The 21781-nt window shown below is 39.2% G+C and overlaps 1 protein-coding gene across 4 annotated transcripts in view; it reads right to left on the reverse strand.

The window, feature by feature from the left end:
• NYAP2 (neuronal tyrosine-phosphorylated phosphoinositide-3-kinase adaptor 2) overlaps positions 1-21781 on the reverse strand; it is a 138727-nt gene that overhangs the window by 105865 nt on the left and 11081 nt on the right. Inside the window, exon 1 of one of the 4 annotated variants that reach the window (XM_021280331.2) lies at positions 19976-20348. The exons of the other annotated variants lie outside the window; for them this stretch is intronic. The gene's annotated coding sequence lies outside the window, so the exon portion shown is untranslated. Of the gene's footprint in view, positions 1-19975; positions 20349-21781 lie in introns of those variants that run through there. 4 annotated transcript variants of the gene reach the window in all.

Genomic DNA, 21781 nt, shown 5'->3' on the forward strand with positions numbered 1-21781 from the left:
ATGACATTTTTTTACTTCCACTGAAATCCTTTAGAAATGTGTATCTCAATAGGCAAACTCTAGTCTTTAAAACAAATCATAGAAAAGAATTAAAAACTAGAGCAAGAACATGAAAAAATGAAATTCATTCTGTCTCTGTTATTTACTGAGTGACTGAAAAACTCCAGCTGTGAATTTCTCCATTCAAAAGCTCATATTTGTTTTTTAGACATAAGCACAACTGAATGTAGTGAAAAATACGGACCGATAACCTAAGCAATGGAAGTGTTGCCAATTCAATTACACAGCTGATTAGTACCCAATAAGCAGAGGGAGAAGGGAAAGATCATTTAAGTACAATACGTGAGAGGACAGAAAAAATGACACCTTTTCTTGAGGTCTGTAGACCTGATCAAGTAATCTTAAGCTACTGCTTACAGAATTTTTGCCCTTTCCATGGCACATTTATTTGTCCTACACATGTTTGTAAAAGAAATGCTGCTTAATTAAATAAAGCTTTTTTATTAAATAGTATATCGTTTCTATGTGCCATATGACACACATGGTTTGATTATCATAGCAATAACTTACATTTATCTCTGTGTACTTGCAAATGCTCCCTAGAGATCAATGAAAGGCCATATGGCATAATGGCATCTCTTCAACTGTAATCATTATTAGTGGTACTTATTAATGTATTGAGGGTGAACTGTAGCCTTGTAAAAGATGAGCCCTTTAATACAGATGTTTTATTTTTTTGTTTCAAACAAAATCAGTACTACAAAAGATGGTACATTATTCCTCGTTTTACAGTGAGGGTGCAGCCTTAGGATGCACTAGTTTTGGCAGCAAATCTGGTTCAAGAAGTTCTACCTGCCCTTTTTTTCTTTCACATAACCCTTTTATTTGGAGGCACAACGGAAATTTCTTCTTGGTAAACATTTTGCTCCAAGCATGCTCTGTTCCTACCTTGGAAGGCTTACTACTAGACATGACAAAATATTTCTCATAGTTATCCAATCCCACTCCAGCAGAACAACTGGTTGCATCATATTTGGAAAAGAGTGAAATTTGAATCTAGAATTAGATCTTCAGTTAAATTTTCCCAAATTGGGGAATGTGAATTTAGATAAGGAAACTGTTTCTAAACAAACCTGCAAAAACTGCTGTCTGATACAATGATCATAACAGGTCACCATGTTGTGTCTGACACCAAGTAGGCATTGTCATCACAAAATTACATCTTTACCTGGTAGCTGAAAGTTTTCAACTTTCATCCTAGTGGGCCAAAGGTATCCAGACCTCCTGAACACACTACCCAAACTCTCCACATTACAAATACTACATAGAAAGAGAGACACTGGCTGAGGAAGGCAATTTGAACAACCATTGCACATCTCCTGGGGGTTCTGGGCTGTATCCATTCTCTCTGATATAATTCTAGGATCCAAATACGATTTCAAATAGCCAGTGCCTCAGATTTTCTCATGAGCTGTACTCAATGCCCAGGTCTTTAGAAATACCATTCTAGTGTGAGGCATGAGGCTGTTTTTAATCTTCCTTTGAGCTTCTGGATGGTGCAGTTGTACAAATATCAGATAACCTTAGTATTTATTGCTTTCCAAACAAAAATAATTAGCATGTGTGTGACTGTTTTTCTTATCAAGAAGATGCATATTAGTAACTTCAGGACTCTACCACATGTACCTATGTGACTATAAACAAAAGATGGGGTTTGCTTATCCTCCAGATGTCTGGTGCACAAGATGTCTGATGCCAACAATAATAAGAAACCTGGGACATTAAACATACAGAAATAAGTAGCAGTTTTACGCCATATTCTGCTCCCCTTCACAATTAAACAGCTCAGTATCACTTTGAGACAGAGGAGGGTTAACAGCCTGTTAGCCCAAACTATTCATAAAAAGGTCTGTTGTCTCAAAATTTACATCTCAACAGCTGCTTAAGCCGTACCTTATCAACTGCTTTTTGTACCTTATCAACTGCTTTTCGTAACTGTACCTTGTCAACTGCTTTTCGTAACTCGTCTACTTTAATGAAGAGAAAACTGAAAACTTTTTTCCACTTGTTTTCCTACAGACTAATGGAATTAAATGGTTTCTGAACCTTAGTCTGTTTCAGAATTCCCAATTAAGGAATATTACCTCCATTTATTTAGAGGTTTTCCGTTATTAAAATCAAGCAGCGCAGGACGTAAAGGAAGGAAAACAGTTTGAGACTTCTAAAATGATCAATGGCCTCTGAGTCAGCAGCTTTCGGCTTAAGATGATGAAGAGAAAAAAAATGGAAGGAGCATTGTGCAGGAGGTACAGAGGATGCACAACACCGCTGTCACAGAGGCTGAGTGAAAGGACCCTCCAGTGCTGCTGTCTCCAGCATCCCTCATGCGCCACCGTGACCCCATCGCATGTACAGCACAGCCACAACTCGACATGGTCCGTTCTGGAAGTAGCTCATAGTCTGAACAGAGCTAGCAGGCAAAGAGGGGAGAAGTAAAGGAAAACAGGTTTAATGATTTCTTAAGGTCATATTTGATACCAGCGGCAGAGACAGAAGAAAATCCTTCTCTCCAAAGCTCTGTCTTGGAAATATTTTGCCCATTGGAGAGCTGCCTGTGGCAGGGGAGATCAAACAAGCATTCCTCCAACCTTGTTCCTCTGGCCAACAGCATACTTCCACCACTTTAACCTCTTGTCTGCCTTAAAAACAGTTGAGGATTTGTTTACATCAGCTCAAGCCCCCTTATTGGAAACTTTTGAAACATAATATACAAAGAGATTTTTTTATTAGTATTCATCTCCCTGCTACTATATCCCACTCCTCATCCTTTCTCCCTTCCCCAATACCTGCTGCTCAAGAAATGAGATGAATCAGTCTTCATGAAGAGGAAAGCATCAAAGAAGCTCATCCAAAAATTCAGTTAAAGGAAAAAAAAAAAAAAAAAGAAAAAAAAAAGAGGGACAGTTAGGAATAAAAACATTTTCTGAGAAGAATCTGTGCAGAACTGGATGACACTAGGAGTTTGGACTAACAATTTTTAAGCAGAATAGACCCAACTGAACTCCATCTTTGTGGGCTTCTGCTGGAGCATGCAAGCAGCTACATACTCACCAATGCTATTGTGTTAAAAGCAGCAATGGCAAAGCATGACAAATATTCTTTTTTACATACAGGAAAGGTATTCTATTTGCTTTGGGAGCTATTCAATGTTATCTACTACTATCTGACTTAAAAGTTGTGTACAATAAGAAAATAAAACCAAATATCATGATCACATACTAAGAATAACAAACAAAACAACTCACAGGTACTCTATAGGCTGAAATTTGTTTGCACAAATTATTCAGTGAGCACTTATGAATAATGAATGCATTGTGGAAGTCACGATCAGCTTATGAAAGATTTATGAACTGAAATACGGGCTGAATTTGTCTGATAGATAACCTCATTTTCCACATATCAGTCAACCATCTTTTACATTAAATGGTATCAACTGGTTTCCAAATAGCCCTACCTGCAAAATACAATCTGTTTCCTGTGATATGAGAAGACCTTTTTAAACCAAATTTCTAGAGACCTTCTATGATACTATCTGTCAAAGCTTTGCTCAAAAAACAAGTAATTATCCAGAATCAATACTAATGACATCCTATATTTTAACTACCAAAGGCTGTAATGTGACAGTTTGTCACCTACCCTACCAATCCCAAGTCTGCAAAGACAATATGGGTGGAAATTACCTATCAGTGAATACTTTATAGGCTAGGAATAGTCCTGCCAATCACAGTGCCTTTAAAAGCAGTCATTATTTGCCAGTGAGTTGTCTGGGAGAGAAAGAATAACTAAAACAACCACAGTTAGTGAATGAACAAGACCATAAATTTAAAATGTTTAATTCTGCCTATTTTCTTGAGAACTTTTCTTTATACCCAGCTTAACCAAGGAATCTGAAAGTAATTTATCGGTATATAGAAAAGACTTCCACATAGTAGGTGGCACTGGTACACAGAAACCGTCCTACTGGATTGGACCCAAAGCCTAGCTATCTTGTTCTCTTTGATGGTACCCAAGGTTTGCAGAAAGCTGTAAAAAAACTGCAGTAAGCAGCAAGATTTCTGTCATGCTCATTAAAAAAAAAAAAAGGTAAGCTGCTGTTCTTAGCTCAATTCCTCCTTAATGCCAGAGGCACACCGAAGGTGACAACACCGCGTCCCTGCAGATCGTAGGCACTGCCTGTCCCTGGCCCTTTCACAGCAGTCACAAGACAGAACAAGACCCCTCTCAGTGCCCCCTTTCGCCAAGCATCCCCACAGAGCCAAGAAAAATGTGGCTGAGGGTGAATCGGGCAACAACCTTTCAAAAAGCATTGTGATTTTATGAATAATCCCGCTAATGCACAGCCAGCAGTAGGGTTAACACGCCATTACTGTCAAATTCCATGCAGGGGCTATTGCCTTAATTTAATGCTCTCGATTTGCTGAGTGAACATGAGGATGCAGAGAGCCCGTCAGCCATCGCACGCGATGCCAGCAGCCACTTCGGTGTTCCTTCACAGCCTGTCACACCTTCAGAGAACGGAGACGTGAAACAGCTGGCGTGTGCAGCAGCTGAAGAAGGAACAACTTCTCAGGTGGGATTTCGTCTCCCGTGGGGTGGAACAACTCCACATGGTGGAAAGCTACTAATGATCACGCAGTGCTGAGATGAGAAAGGCAATGCAGTTGTGCTGTATTTGTTGCTTGCTTATGCAATTGTAAGGAAAGATTGCTGCAGTATTGCTAAAAGACCTGGAGTGCTCATGACCCTTTGTTTTGCTTACTGCAATCTCTGACAGTTTCAGCAGCATGATGGTTCATAACAAGCAGCAAATACTGAACTATTTATTTGGAGTGCAAATGAATAATGAATATGAGCTGAATCAGGACCCCTGCATCAGCATTCTTACTCTAATAGCACCAAAATTCAACAGGCTACTCACAAATAGACCATACAGAGATGAAAAAATAGCATTTTCCCAATGACTTATTGCAAATAAAATTCGGGAATGAGTTCATCCCGAATGTTACTCCAGTAAGTAAAGGAAGCTGCATTAGAGCTGGTGTTGGACCTCTCTGCTTCAGGACAAATTGCAGGTTTGGGAAAAGTGGGAGAGGGCTTGATTACAGATTTTTGGAAGCAGTTGGAATCAATTTCTGGCTTCTCACCTGTAGAAATATGATAAAATCAAAGTGGAAGCAAATCTATCAGATTCTGCAGAGATGCTTTATGCTTTTTATTTACAACTACCATACCAAATCAACAGGAACTCCAAAATGGTTGAGACCTGGTTATTGTTATAGGATGTATTATTGCACGGTCAAGAAATGGTTCACTTGAGGCAATTAGAACAGAAATAAAAGCCTTCATTATAATTACAAAATTGTGAGGGCTTTTGACCACCCTTTTTTTTTTCTCCAGTGTGGGTATAGTATTACCTGACCACAGATCAATCATAAAATCACATTAAAAAGCAACAAAAAGCATATCAAAAGCATCAATCTACAAGGAAGACGATAAAGACTAAACAGTTCTAATTGTTTCCTTCATGAGGAGGAATGAAGGACTTGAATAAATAGCAGCACAGCTGTTACAAGAAGTGGAAACTCCATCCAAGGCGTGGTCACAGATCATGCCTTGTTGAGAAGACCTCTCCTGTTGATTTGAGGCACTTCATGAAAATAACAACAAATAAAAAAGGGAAATGCCAGAGACTGAGAATTCTGCTTCAGAAACCTACTTGCTTTAAGCTGAAAACTAAATTTTTCATCATCTCTGCAATGAGATTCTACAACTCCAGTGGGAGAAAACTGACTACTTTTAAGATTAAGCTCAAATAGCTCCCGAAAGCTTCATCAGCTTATAAGAAACGTTTGTTTGAAAGAATGCACAACTGGATCTCATGTTCTCCTTCTATGCTCAAATGAGTGGGCCAGAGTGGGGTTCAAGTACATGCCGTAAAAGCCTTAGCCACCACAGGCTTGAAAATGCTCAGATTAGGATATGTTTCACTGTTACTATGCACAAAGACAGAGAAAAATGAAAAGGACTAGGAAAAATTATTTTCATCACTTTCAGCAGAAAGTATTGCAAAGAGACAAATGAGGACATAGCAGTGAAAGCAAAACAACTATAAAGCTTTAGGTGAGGCAATCGGAGAGTATGAATCATCTAAGGAACTTTGCCACTGCTTGTCAAACAAATTATTCATCAAATTACTTCTGCTGATATTTGACTGGTTCTAGCAAATATTCCAAGCCTTAAAAAACTATAGTGGTAAAACAGCAAGATTAAATATCTTTATATCCTCTGGTCTCAATCACAATGAAGAAAGTGAAAATTCTTCTAAACTGACAATATAACTGAGGAGGCAAAGAATAAGTTTTGACCAAATCACCTGAAATTTGTTTTATGTCAAACTGAAAATGATTCATGTTTTGACTTCATGGAGAAGGAGAGAAGAGCAGGCAGTTTATTTCTTTCTCAAGATACCATTTCATTCTTACCTTTCTGAACAAGTTCCACCCACCTTAGCTATCCTAAGGCTATTGCAACCTTTTAAACCAAAAGCTCTGGCAAGTCTGCACCATACTGAGACTTGCATCCCTTTGTAAATTCTAATACTACATTACTTACAGCCAAATGTTCAGGCAATCCCGCTCATCCAGGAACCTTCTGTTAAAACTTCAACAGCTGGGTCATATAGGTAGAGGCATTTACATTGGGATACAATGAAAAATTAAACCTGACTTGGCTGAATCTGAGCACTGTCTGCTCATGAATGCAGCTGTGGTTTGCAAAGCCAAGAAATGCCAAACTTCACAAACCCAAGGTGATTGTTAACACTGTAAAACCTTGCACTCATCAGAACTGCAACTCTCAACATACCATGAATCGATTACTTTGAAATCTACACCATTCAGAAAGACCAAATGAATCTGAAATGGAAAGAAAGTGGCACTGGCATTTTGGCACTCCACCAGGCGAGCACAAGAGGTATTTGCCTGCCCTCAGTGGGATTCCCTAGTGTTCTCATCATCAGGTAGCAGAGCAAAACAGAGCAGAATTTGAACAAGCTGTAACCCTCCTTGAGTACCAGTCTTTTACACAACAGGCAGATCTAAGTTTCTTTTACCTAGTAGCTGAATTCTCTGGTGTATTCAAAGGCCCATACACTGACAGCCATCACATTAAACAAAGTCAGGATGGCTGTGCACAACCTGTGTATGAAAAGCACTGTAAGCAGAGTTATGTTCCAACCATAACAAAACCAGCAACTCCTGTAGCAGGTACTTAGTTAAAGTAGAAGCTGGAAGCCTCTGACAGACACCTGGACTTATTTGCAGCTCTTGTTCTAAACACAGTTAATGAGCATCCAAAGAAAGCTCCTGAAGTCATGTTCTTATCTGTATAAATCCCATTCCTGTGGGGCTGCAGGCCCACACCAGGAGACAGCAGCTTTCTTCTGAAGCTACATGCAGGTGTTGGCTGCAACACTGAGAACAGCTCTGTCTGAGCACTGAGTTCATGCTCAGGTAGGAGCTGAGCTGCAGAGCTGCCGTCCAAGGCACCTCCCCACACTTGCCGCTGCCTCCCAGGCTCTGCAGCCCCCTGGGCTCCCCCTGTCCCGCCTCCGGGAGCACGAGGCACCACGATGCTATTTATACACAAACCAGCTACTGCATGAGCAGTAAAAGCCAAGTACTGAACAGCTGTTGGTTGCTCTGCCCAGTAAAACTTAATGTACTCAGAAGAATGACTGTCAGGTACAGTAAGCACAAAGGCTTGAGCTCAGGAAAGCAGCTCTGCAGATCACATGGAATTTGAGCACCAGTCAGGTTCATGCAACTTTGTGAAACCAAACAGATACAATTCATTACCAAAAAAAGTCCAGAATATTAAAGATCATGAGGTATACTGACAGCTTTTTCCACCAAAAGCAAAAGCATCTTATTTTGTCTTAATGCAAAACATCATGGCATAAATGAACATGAGGAAGGACTAAATATTTTTTTAAATGATTCAAAAAATAATGGCAAAGTATTGTTTATTTTAACCAACTCAGAAGACTTAGTATATGCCATTTGGATATGGAATTGACCTTGCAGTAGGAGGTTTAGTGTGACTGTGTACAGCACCAGGGGACACACTATAAGAAAACACTACTTAAATTATGTATTATTTCATGAACTAGACTACGGTAGTTAATGCATGTATCTGTAAACTAACTGCCAATGTACATGAAACAATTATTTACATTTCTTTAGTTAAAGAAAAATGTAAACAGCCATACATAATGTAAAAAAAAAAATAGAAAAAAAAAAGGTGTCTTTTGCAAATAAGTATCAACTAAAAAGGCTGGTCCTTATAATAAAATTATAAAAGGCAGGATTATCACCAATATCTCAAAATGGAAAACATGCAAGGGAAAGACCCTTTTGCATCAGTCATTCCAACGTATTTGGTATCAAGGGTATTCAGTTCCTTTTTTAGATTTTACTTATGTTATCTCCATGTTACTGCAAGATGAGGGTGGAGAGTTAGTGATTACAGACAGCAAAATTGGAAATAGTGTAGGAAAAGCTGCATGACAAAGGTACACATAGCATCACCTTATTCAGAGTGCCAGCAATGTCACCAGAGTGTTTATCCCGATATTTAACAAAGCACTTCATAATACGAGGTCTACAATAAATATGCAGTTCTGATGACCTTGCCATGAAAGAAAAAGACTGAAAAAACCTTTTCCTCCCCATCATTTGCATGAAAGGGGCCAAAAAGGTTGAAAACAACCAACCCCCTTTCTGCCTTTTGCCACTGCATTATATTTACTCTTAAAAACATCCCAAAATGATTCTGAAAAATGAAAAAGAAGTTAGGAGATTAATACTGCTGTTCAAAGAGGGACAAAGGGTTCAGATTTGATTCTTTTTCATCTTGACAATTGTGCATCCAGACAGGGAAACATATGGAGGAGTATTATTTAAATGACAAATTTTTTTCCCCTGACTACATGTTCAGTGTGGCAGAAACCGCCTTCATGGAATGGTATCCCCTTACTCTTAGGGCTTTCTGCATTAGACACAACACATGGGTGGTGGTGTTGCAGTCTATAGATCACCCAGTGACACAGCTTTGCCCTCTGCCATTCACTGGCAGAAGCTCAGCTCCTTTTCTCAAGGCAGCATGCCATTTGGTCTATGTTACACATGGGCACCAACAGCAAATCACTGGGACCCCAAAGAGGAAAGAAGTGACCACCAGAAAGCCCTTGCTGTGCTCCTGTGGCCTAGGAGATAGCTTTCCAGAGGCGTCAGCAGGTGTTAGTTTTAATAGGACAACTGGGGACAACCTTTGGCTACCCAATGCTGACTTGCACTCTTGGATTGCTACCAATGGAAGTTAAAAGGATGATAATCTGTGAAAGAGGCCAGTGTGCCTGCAGCTCTGTTGTTTCTGGTGCAGTCTTCAAAAGATGCATTTCATCAGCATTTAACCAACACTCCTTTTGCAGCCACGAGGATCAGAGAATGAGCTAGAGTGACACTGAGGGGCTGATATCATCTCCCTAAAATTCTGGCATGCTTCCCCAAAGAGGTTTCTAGGAGGTGAGAGGCTACCTGCACTTTCAAGTAAAAAGGGCTTGGCAGGTCAAGTGTTTCTGTGTCCATTTTTCCGGGGAGGCGACCTGCAGCTCCACTCTGCTGAAGCTTGGTGAAAACAGCTACTTTTGTCTGTCCTAATGAACTTCAGTGCATGGAAGGATTCACAGCTCCTGCTGGGGAAAGGTGCAGAAGCCAAAGCCCACACTCCAGGACAGCTGTCTGCCCCAGCCTCCCCAGAGCAATGTCCCACAAAACAGTAATGCACCTGTATGGACATACTATAGCACTACAATGTCAGAGCTACTGCTTAAATCCCAATTCAGACCTGAGTTTACTGTTAGGCTAGTCAGAAGTGCTTATTCCTTCAGTATTGTGGTGAGTTCTTCAATTTTACAGCTAGTTTTTCACATTAGCTAAAAAGGAATCTTTATTTCCATTAACGTAAAAGCAGTGGAAGATTTTACCATCCTAAAAACAGAGGGAGAAACCTCTGCTTCTCTCTTTTTACTGCCTGTACTAATTTACCGATGCATGCTCTTAAAACCAAGAAAATGAACAGCTTAGGATGGCATAAATCCTATATTGTCTACATAATAGCCACAGTGACACAGAGAAATGTAAACTTCATTGCGACACAAACTTAGTTTGCACCCAAAATAAATCGCAGTACTTATCTCAAAGTGCAAGAACAACACAAAACATTTTAGAAAAAGAAACACAAAATGAGTCAAGGAATCATGCTGGTCAACCTTACAGTAACATCAGCATACAGCAATAATGGAATCATAAGACAGGAACACTGAACGTTGCTACTGTTAAAGAATGTATCATTTTCAAGAAAGTCTTTTACTAGAAAAATCATATGTTTCTATGTATTTAATTTTTTTCACATCTTCTGTATTATCAGTTAAAATACGTGCGATGTATGTAGATGTCAGGAATGATAAGGAAATGAAAATAACCAGTTTTATACATTTAGAAAAAACCCATAACACAGGTCAAACTTGAGGCTCTCGGGTCATTTTCAAATGTCCTTCTTTAAACTGCATTTGACAACAAAATGCATTCAGCTTATTTTGTGCATAGCTTAGAATTCAGTAGAGTCCACAGCTCTCACCCTTCCAAGTGTTTGGGAATGGTAAACAAATTGGCAAATAATTACATTCTGTCTCTTAGCAACCTTAACTGTCTTGCAGTGAAGTTATTGGCCTTTTTTTCCTGATGTATTCCGGTAATGACATTATTTCCACAAATTTTAGACCCAGTCTGACAAAACCCTTTTGTACAGAATCTCCTGGATTAGCCCACCATTAAATGACAGCAAAGATCAGCTAGTGAAAGCTGCCGTCTTGTTTATAATCTCTTGGGAAGACAGTTCACAATAAACATACACTGAGGACAAACAAATGAATAAGTATGAAGAGGCTAGTCAAAATATTTTGTCATGAGCCTAAATAGCCTTTTCCACTGCTATAACTGCAAACAAACACAATATAGAAACCTATGGTTTAAATACAAACCTTTAGATAGCAAGATGCATGATTATTTAACAGAAGAAATGAAATGTGAAATTCTGGAATAGATGAGAGGTTTTGGTCTGTTTTTCAGAAGAGATTTGAAATAGGTAATCTCTTTTGAAAATGCGATCCCACTTGCAGGCATGAAAAAAGTCTAAAAAACCAGTTCTTTGCACACGGAAGGGGAAATATTGCTGTCACTGCCCTGCTCCTGCAGGCCTGGAACTCCGCAGCAGCAGCAGCCAGCTCGGAGAGCTTGTCAAAATCTTCACTACATTTCAGTGGAATGGGCAGGGCCTTTGTTCAGTGCATTCCTAGGAAAGAAATTATCTCTAAATTCTGTTTCATTCTTAACGATATCAGAGCAGATATTAATAATGAAGTAGTTGAAAATGCTGAAAAATCAGTAGTCATAAAATACAATTAAAACAGTAACCTAAAATACCTCATTCCTGCCAAAAGACTGTTTTATTACACACCATCTTAAAATGTCTCCTTACTCAAATGCTGATTTTGCATTAGAATTCTTGTACAATCGCTGTCAGAGATGCACATATACACACTTCAGAAGAAAGCATCTTTCCTTTGTCCCTAATAACCAACACAATATTGCTTCTCCTTTTAATGGTAAATTCACGTACAAGTACCTCTCTAAATTAATTCCCAAAGCAGGTTATTGTTCCCCCATCGTGGATTATCTCTGAAATGGTAACCAAACAAACTCATCTGAAACAGAATACAAGGAACCAGCAGTCTCTCACTGACTGCCTTTAATTATAAGTATTTGCACCTTGACTGATTACTCAGGAAATGAAGATGAAAATCTGATGGACTGGAATCAAACATTGAATACAGATTTTCCTTAAGTTTGAAAGCAACACCATAAGTCACAAAAAAGATTCATTTCATCACATGTACTTGAGAGTTGGTCTTGCTATAATTCTTGATAAATTGCATCTCCGTAGCAGCCATAAGAGACTAAATAACTTTGTTTTATGAGGGGTAATTACTAATTATTTTCACAATGCTTTGTTGCTGCATTGTTCTTTTTTTCAGTCAGGCACTTGGTGAAGTATTTGGGCTCAAATGAAGGGCTTGCCACAAAACCCTCAGGTTCCAGCTAGATGAGAAAGAAAAAAACACACCACTTCAGTCAGGCATCTGATAGAGGAAAGGCAAACAGAACAGGAAAGGGATTTCTTTCCAGTGTGTGCTGTTTTGGTAAAGGATCAGTTTTCCAGCAGCTCCTCTCTCAGTAGACAAGTGTGCATCTCCTTAAGAAGGGTGCCAGTGGGCAGCAGGGACAGCACCAGCAGCAGGGATGGCACCCCTGTCCTCTAGGGATGCTGAGATGCAGACAGATATACTGAGGGTGTGGACAGACATACTTGTTCAACCCCAGCCCCACCTCTTCTCCTTGCTCACCACCACTCATTCCCTGGAGGTGGCAGCCCCTCAGGTTTGCTAATCAAGTGCCACACATAACTTCCCTTAAACAAGTAAAGTTAGTAAAAACTTGTGTCAGGTCACAATTTTACTGGGTAAGGAGTTAGAGTTCATTGTCCTCTTCATCAACAGGTCTGGGAGGAAGTGTGTTAAGGGGCAAAGGTGTTTCCAGGCAAATATTTTGGGAATACTTTGTCAATACTGGAAAGGACTAGTGGGTTTTGATTGTTTCTTTTTTTTCCTTCTGTCCTCATTTATTTTCCTGAAATCTAGTAAAAGGCCACAGGAGGTGAGTGCAGAAAATGTATCTAAAAAAGCAGTATATTGTTCACCCAACTGCAAAGAGCCCCTTAACTTCTAATGAAAAATAAAATTAAAAAAAACAAACAACAATGAAAAAAGCCCAACAACAACAAAAAAACAACCAAACAAAACCAACTAACCAAAAACCACTGCAACAAACAAAACCACTCCACTACTTTGTCTTCACACACAGTTGTTTTTTCCCCAAAATGAAAAAAAAAAAACAAAACAAAACACGAATACCTTTAAGAGTCTCGACAACCTTCATGCATTAAAAACAAAAAACAAAGACCACCACCACAACAACAACCACCCACCAAAAAAACCTCTGCACAATTCAAGAGGGGAGGAAGGAACTCCGGCAACATGATGCTGATGAAAACACTATGATGCTCAAATATAGTTTCCCTTTAAAAGCTTGCAGAGTCCGAGCAGCCACAAGGCACGGGGGTGTGTGCTGGGGCCGTGTGTGCTGGGGCTGTGCCTGCCTGTTTAATAAGCCATGAAGCTCTTTGGCTGAACTAGCACATGTGCCACGTGATACAGGGGTTGCCATGGCAAGTCCATATGCGGTTCTTCATCTGCTTCATCACAGACGTAGCTGAATTCAGATTAACAATGCAGGAATATGATTTCCTAGGAAAAAAAAACCCTGTGCTTTGCTTAGCCTAGCAGTTTGGATGTAAACCTGAAACAATTCACATGATCTGTTAAATGGTATTTGTAATATGCCGATAAAAACTCAATCTCAAAACAATAGTCACATAACACAAATGCTATCAGTTGAGACTTTGAAAGCAGCTGTATATTTGCCATATATTACAGTACATGAATTTCAGTATATACTTCCATTTAAATACATAGAAAATTATATTTTTGTTTCAGCCCTCAAAACACAGATATAGCTGGTAGAGAGAGGAATGGAGGACAACCATTCCAGTGAAATAACAAAAACCACATCAAATCAACTTTAAAATTCAGTCATCGCTTTTTTTTATGTGGTAACCGACAGACTGACAGTCAACACCAGAGATTCCTGTGAAAGATGTTCCTGACACTGAAGTAGAAACATCTGATCAGTTTTAACATCTGGTGCCAAAATTAAGCAGCTTGTTAATACAACAGGCTGATGAAGACTATGTGGGCTGCTGTTCCTAACTTGGTAACAGGATATGGCTGGAGCTACTTGTAACCCAAAGCCAGGTTTAAAGAGGTGATTCTGTACCTGGAGGGGTGGCCATAAGACTGTTTTACCTGACTGAGGTCAGTTCTAGCCAGGCACACTGCTCCTGCACTTTTAGGAACCTCACTGTGGAGGATCTACCATGAAACGTCCAAAGACCCTTCACATAACTTCAGCATTTAATACATGTTCATGTGATTTTCACATATGCTGCTACTCCAAGACAAAAGATATCAAAGTCCTGAAATAATTTCTGATACTAAGGAACAACCAACCTTCAAGCAAAAAATTACAGGGAGCCTAACCATAAACAGTGAGTACCCAAGCCTCTGAGCAATTACATAAAAGCAAGCAGGCCTCAATGCAATGGGAATTTTTAATAAAATTTAGCCCCTTGTCTCCATACTTTTCATAGGAGTGCTTGAAAAGAGATAAATTGCATTGAAAGGACAATTGATTCTCTCAGTGTTTCTTTCCAGCAAGAAAACCCAGTGATAATTAAGCCTGAGTTAAATGCCAAACAGATTCCCTCCACCCCTATGCTTATTACCAACCACACTTCATGGGGCTGGTCTCAAAATCTACAGCACCATTCGTGCTGCAATTACAGCCACCGCGAGGCACATGAAAGTGCAGAGCTCTCCCGGCATGTAAATAACAAGGTGCTGCTTTTGTTCTTTCCCTTTCTTAGAAAATACTGTGTTGGGGCTTCATGGGTTTATTTCAGATCCTTCTCTTTTTTTTTAACCTTATGCTTCTTACTCCACTTAGATTCTTCACGTTCCCACCCACATCTCACTTCCACAGTGTATCACAGGTTTTTCCTCCAATAGCAGTAAGAGGGAAAATTTCCATTGTAAATCACTTGCTGATTTGAAAGAATCGAACACTAAAACACAAAGCAATGCTCCAGGATTTCTTCTCCATTAGTGGGCTGCATTTAGCATTGATTGTAGTTATTTTTAATTGAATGTCCATAAAATTGAAGACCTGTATCACTACTGATCCAATAAAGATGTTTCTCCATAACAAAATTGCATAACAGATTATATGGATTTTTACTGAAACTACCTTGTGTCTCTCTGCTTATGGAAGAATATAAAATTCTAACCACTAAATCATGTGATACAGTTTCAAATAACTGATTTTTTTTGTGCTACTGGGTTTTGTTTATTACAAAATTGCTGACATCTCTCTCAGGTTCTTCTCATTACCAAAAATCAGAAAAATGAGATCACTAGTCAGAGCTCCTACTACTGTGATTTTGGTGTGAGCAGACTACTTTTTTAATTAGCCTCTCTTTTTTCACTTATTCAGACTTTCACATTGTGGAGGGCTGCAGAATTGTCTCATGTCAGAGTTACAAAGCTGAGCATAAGATAAATAACTTCTCACATTTCCCAATACCCCTCTCTCAGCCCTGAGCTTTCTGCAGGCAGCAGGAACTTGCTTCTCCATAACTGCATGCAGAGAAGCAAAACAAACTTTATGTTTAATTATAGAAGATTATTCTCTAGATGGGCTACGTTTTTAAACAATCTCTTTCGCAACACTAAAGGACTCAGCGGTTTCCTTTTGTCTTTAAAGATTCAATTAAAAGTATGTTCCAGAAATTTAATTACAGCATGAAATTAGCTAAGGGTATGAAATACTGCATTTGCCCTAGCATTCAGGGAAAGGCTGTACAAAGCAATTCAGTTAATGGCTCCTAACATGTGATCTCAACTTAATAACTAAAGTGCCCTCGGCTAGCAGAGGATCTACTGGTGAGATACGCCCTCTATAATCCACCAAAAGGAGAAATGGATTAAGCTCAGGTAAATCTTATTAATTTATGGTAAGCCCTGCAGTTACTCTCATTTTTGATATTTCAAAAATGTTACAATTTTGTCAAGTAACACGCTTGTTGGCAGGAATATTTCTGTGGATTTTAGCTGGCTGTGGTCTTCTCAATCTTGACACATTCCAGAAGCATCTGCCGGAGTCTACTGGAAGGGTTCATTTCTCTCTAGCTTTCAGAGAGTACTGCTGCATGTAATTCATCACAGCCACTGGGTGTACACTTCAGTTTATTCTTTGCTGTACTCATATAGGGAAGGAAATGAGCAGTCCTCTAACTCTTCAGCTGCCCCTTTAGTCACCTGTTGGGTGCAATTTCAGCTCATGCTGTGAGCTACGTGCTGCGTTTGTACACTGGGTTAGTGTTTCAGAGGAATCTAATTTCCATTTGGGGTCCTTGGGTACTGTGCAATTAAATAAAATAAAATAAAATAAAAATTTAACTTATGACTGCTTCTGTAGGACCAAGCCAGCTCGCTGTGCCCACGGGCAGGCTCCCAGCAGCTCACGTGTGGAGCTGCAGCATTCACCCGCAGCAGCAACTGGCACCGCCAGCGCACGGCCAAGTGCGGCTGCCCCAGAGCTGAGGAGTGGCCCATCAGCTCCTCCATGGCCTCTCTGCGCAGGAGATGGGGTTGGCTCTATACTGTTGATAAAGGCTCTATGCTGAAGACACATGCCACACTGTGTGCATTTTTTGGTTGATTTTTTTTTTTTAATATATTTTTAAACTGACTTCACTTAGGATTATAAGTCAAAATAGAGTGGAAAGCCAGGAGGAAGAATAAAAGGAGAATCTAACTATCAAACCTTCAGCTAGTAATGTCTCTGCAACCCATTTCTTCTCTAATCTGTCCTTACTCCCATTTCAATCTAATCACATAAAAATCTAATCAGTCCATATGCACATTCCTGTTTTCATACAATTTTTAAGCCACTGATCTAGCATAACGTGGCAAGAAGAAGCCGGTCACCAGATGCTTCTGTCACAGAGGTGCTCTGTACTGACATTCTCTGCTCTCAGGGGCACACCCAGCAACTGATTCTCTTCTTTAGACTAAGAAAACAAACATCCTGATCAAGTTATCAACCACCATACTATGTATGTGCTTTCCCATGGAAGAAAATTAATGAATAAACAAAAGCATACATAGCCTGTCAGAAGGGTGCTGAGGAGGAGAACATGCACAGGCAACAAATGCCAGCTGGGTGGGGCATGAAGTAATCTTTATTATTAATGGCAGCAAAATACAGCTGTGATTGATGGCCCTGGGAAGAGCAGTGCACTGGGTTGTTTTTCTTCAACTTTATGAACAGGTATTGTTAAACAATGGATTTTCCTAAAGCCACAGAAATATTCACTCACATTACTCTATTACACAGATGTTCAGTTTTGCTGGGTTCTCAGGCTGGTGCTGTGTGTTCCCAGTGTGTATTACTGACAGTTTTGGCAGAAATTCCTAAGTGCATGTGGCTGACCCTGCATGTGTGCACATCTAAGAGCATGGCTAGCTGCAATTTTGCTACTTATTGGTCATGACACTACATTCTGCATGTCTTCTGTACAGGTATCTGTCCTTCAGGTTGTAATAGGAGTTCTTAATTCAGCTCACAGGCAATTACAACATTTGTCAGGTGTCAGTGAACTTCAGCATGGAGTACTTTTGGGTTACTGGAAGCCTTGAACCAGAACAGATTGATGCTTCAATTTTGCCAGCAGTCCTGAGCTAGACTTTAATGTTACGTGGCACATTAATGGTGCTGTTTAACTGTATATATTTCTCCATTAATGAAGTCCAGCCTGGATTAGTTATAAAGACCCTACCTGGGTATGCTTCAAAACAGTCGTCCTTCTTTTTTAATCCAGTCTTCACAGTAACAGTTTTTTATGTTTCTGCTCTAGATTATGCAATTTCATAATATACTGCAAGACATTTTCCAAGCAAATGCAAACTTCTCACTAGAAAAAGCAGCACCACCAGAACCCTAGAGGGCTGTGCACATCTACTTCCCCAGCATCTCTGTCTTGTTAAGGGAGGCTTTTTGGTTAGAGGTACTGCTGGTTAATTTTAACTACCAAATTCAAATTATGGCCTCACACCCTATACTTAAAGAGTAAGAAAGATAATGAGAAGAAAACTAGAAATAAAAATGGGATGGGAAGGAATGACTGAAAACTGGAGACCCATATGCCCCCAGCACCTTCCAGCAAGGGTGTGCCAAGGAGCATCTGCCAGGGGTACAGCACATCACCTCCAGAATGACTCAGTCTGGCAAGGAGGCACCAGCCTCTGTGTGAACACCCACCCAAATGGAACTGGAGCAAGGCCAGTTCCCTCCTTTACACAGGTGACCAGATCACCTGCAAATACCGATAGCACGGAGACACTTGGACTGGATTTTTATATGAAGAAAAGGGGTCTGTAGATCCTTTAAAAGTCGTATGGGCTCTCTACGACCCCACACTTCTAATTATGCTTTTAAATATAGCAAATGAATGCTGAGCAAAAACGTACCCAGCTACACAGTGGGCCAGTATATGTCTGAACAATTTGTGGAATGATGAAGGGGAAGAGATCATGTAACTTTCCCAAAAAAGAGTAAAAGTTGTAGGCAGGAGTCCTAAAAATCATAGAAAATTTATTGAAAATACCACCAAGATTTAGATACCAAATTGGTAACGATTTCTGCTCTATTTCCTTGGTATTTGGGATTACCAAGCAGGCTACTGGCTTCTATGATAAATTTTAATTGACGTTTGTTACATGACTGTCCTAAAATAAAACTTCTCAGAATAACAGCAACAGCAATATAACATAGTTTCCATTGTGTCTGTTGTTTATTTTGTGTGGCAATAATACAGGCAACCATATGGATATGAGCATTTGGAAGGGAGGATTTGTTGGCTAGATCATCACATCTGTTTACTTATAAATGCAACAGAAATACATTTGGAGGTCACTGACTGCACAACCATTTTACTTACTCTTGATGAAAAAAAAGCTATCAAACTATCAATGCTATTCTTACTATATCAACACAACTTCAAAAAAGACCCTACATTATTTTCATGAGAAAAAGGTTTCAAAATCATACTAAACATTTCATCAGCCACTTCCACATAAAGGTAGCACCACAGCAATAACTTAATCTAGCATGAAATGAGTATGCAACATGTCCAGAAAGAAAATAAAGAAAAGAACCAGTGCCACAGTTAAGCTTCCTCATAACACATATCCTTTGATTAAAGGAGCACATACCACTGACCTCATATCAAAAAATTACAGTACTAAGTGAACTCAGATTTGAATTAAAGACAAAACAACCACAAAATACAAAAAGCCCCACAAAACCCCTCACATTGACAAACCAAACCAATAACAATAGGTTCAGAAGCTTATAATTTATAACATCTAAATAATGTGCTTGCAGGTATTTCAGCTGAGCCCCTCACCATGATCTGAAATATTTATTGCAATTATTTCACTTTTTTCTTGAGGTCTGGCTGTAAGCATATGGTAATCTAGCAAGCATAAGTATTCCTGCAGATTTAGAAATGTGTAGTTCACTACGCAAAATTTCAACTACAGACAAACGTTCAGAAAAAGAAGAAACAGTACTTTAAGGATTCTTTTACCTAAAGTATTTTTCTGATTTGAAGACACAGCAAGTTCAAAATGAAATTATTTTCCTTAGATTATTATTGATTCTGGTAGAAATCTTTTGCTAGAAACACCTCAGCATGTCCATATACTTTAAGATTACACACTTTTTCCTCAGCTGAATGGAGCTTTTGGCAGTGAATAATCCCATACATAGAAATATTTTTATATTTGCTTGCTGTCACCGACGCTTGATAACATTTAACTTTTAGCTGAAGGACACATAACTTATGCCTTGTTCCTGAAGGAACCTAAGGAGGAGGAAGGAACTACAGAAGTACAGAAAACCACAGACAGATAAGACCTGAATTCAATTACATTCACAACCTTAAAAAAAAAAAAAAAAAAAAAAAAAAACAGAGCAAGAGAAAAATATAATCTTACTTTTGCCGATGGGTTAGTCTTCAATATTTGATTTGCCAAAGGAAGGAGAGGTTAGGATGACAGCTGTTCATCACAATTTCTTCTTTATTACAAGAGCTTAACTGCCACTGGCTGGCTGGCCCATTTCTGCTGGCTTTAGCACTGAACTGTGCTCCTGAAAGCTCCTCCTCTTGACAGCATCTGTCTGGGTACTTCCCTCCACAAGCAGAAACAAGGTTTTCCACAGAGGGATTTAGGTGCTGGGAGTGAGCTACAACTAAGGGAAACCATTAGAAGTAGAAATAAATATTTTGATGGCTGAGTCCAAGATTTGGCAGGTAGAAATTCATGCCCACTAACACCATCAGCTTTACACCAGAGCAGTCGTAGTGTCACAAATCAACAGCTTCCCCAACAGAAACAATAGCTTGAATGATGCCTAACAACTAGAAGCCAAAAGTTTGAAAGCATATATATCCAACTCCAGACACTCCCTATGATTAATGCAGCATGTCTCAGCATTCAGAAGAGGAGGAGGGTTCATTATTTATTTCTTACCAAGATTTTATATTTATACAACTAAAAAAAGCACTGATGAAGCATCCCCACAAGACTATGCATAACAGATATAAAGTATCTAAACATATTGATTTCAATTATGGATGAATCAGAAAACAACTGCTCATTCTAACAGATGCCCAAAGTAAATTCAAAATACTCACCTTTTTCCTGGCACCCCTAACCGTTGAAGCAAATCTACCTTCTGTTCCCAGAAACACTGCTTACAGAAGATATTTTATCATGGCAAATGTACATCTCAGTACTGCAACTTTATTGCCAGTGAAAATGATACTGCTTCATAACTTCATTTGCAATTTATAAGCTCTGTGGGCAATATGCCAGTGTATTTTCTTGGTCTGGACACAGCCACCTGAGCAGACAGTGGTCAAGTAGGGAGACCACACAAATAAAAGATGGAAGAAAAAAGGTCTAAAAATTAGGTACAAAAATATATATACGAACATATTTATTGTGACTTACTCTCAGCTACAGATCAGTACATTAACCTTATTTTCTCTGCATGATCGCTAAATACCATACTAAAATTAGGTCAGAAATTCAGATCAGCTGACTCAGCCCAGCAAGAACAGACAAAGACTAGTTGCCTTTTTTTTTTTCTCAATCCAATACGATGTGTCGTATTCCCTGCAATGTACAATAGATCTATACATTTTTTCCCCACAATTAACCTATACGAACCACACACGATGAGACAGCAATCACACTGAAGGTACATCAATGCCACTGAAAAAAATGCAACACAATGTATCCTTAGGAAGGCAAAATGCACAATCAAACAGCTTTTTTTTTTTTAGGTCATTTTTCAGATCTTGTTTCCAAACTGCTCAGACTAATGGATTTCAATAAACTTTTAAGTCATTCAGCATAGTTATTAGATGATTTAGGTAAATAACAGCTGCTTCCGAATAGTATTATGTGTGAATAACACCACTTTATTAGATAATAAATTACTCATTACTATGTTGTTAACATACATGATCAACCTATTTCTAAAAGGGACCATCTGAACATGAAAATTGAATAGCTTCTCAAAAATTCAACAACCAGACTATTAGGCAATTTTCAGGGGGTGCCAAAGACTTAGAGGTGCTTTATTATGATTCCCACAAGCACAAGGAGTGTTTGCTTGAACCCCCTCTCCTGCTTAAAATCTACCTGCAGTTAATGGCGGGGGATTGCTCCCTTGTTGCTAGGGAGATTGTTTTCAGCTGTTGGTAGTCTCCAGACTGGCAGCACTGTTATCAC

Source organism: Columba livia, chromosome 9 (genome assembly GCF_036013475.1).
Source record: "Columba livia isolate bColLiv1 breed racing homer chromosome 9, bColLiv1.pat.W.v2, whole genome shotgun sequence".
NCBI classification, from domain to species: Eukaryota; Metazoa; Chordata; class Aves; order Columbiformes; family Columbidae; genus Columba; species Columba livia.